Raw genomic sequence first — 503 nt, 5'->3', positions numbered from 1 at the left:
TCTCCCAAAAAAAAAAAAAAACATTAAAAAACAAGAAAAGAAATTAAGAGTCAGATGCTCAACCAGTGGAGCCACCCAGGCGCCCCACTGTTCTGTCTTTACATGAATTGTCTGATTTGATCCTCATAAAAAACCCTATTCCATAGGCATTTTGTAGATAAGAGAACTAAGAAATGTTAAGTCAATTGTTTTTGGGTCTCTGCTCATAAAAGGAACTTCATGGCAGCAGCTCACCCCTGACTCATAAAAGGCATCTTTGAAAACAAGCACACAAGGGAGGTCATGGCCTTGGAATTTGGGTATAAAGAAATAAGAGGGCGCCCGGGTGGCTCAGTCGGCTAGGTGTCTGACTTGGGCTCAGGTCACAATCTCACAGTTCGTGGGTTTGAGCCCCGAGTCAGCCTCTGCGCTGACAGCACGGAGCCTGCTTGGGATTTTCATTCCCATTTCGCTGCCCCTCCCCCACTTGCACTCTCCCTCAAAATACATACACAAAAGACACA

Source organism: Crocuta crocuta, unplaced genomic scaffold (assembly GCF_008692635.1).
Source record: "Crocuta crocuta isolate KB4526 unplaced genomic scaffold, BGI_CrCroc_1.0 scaffold944, whole genome shotgun sequence".
Lineage (NCBI taxonomy): Eukaryota > Metazoa > Chordata > Mammalia > Carnivora > Hyaenidae > Crocuta > Crocuta crocuta.
The sequence above is the reverse complement of the archived record's forward strand: the minus strand, read 5'-3'. Positions refer to the sequence as shown.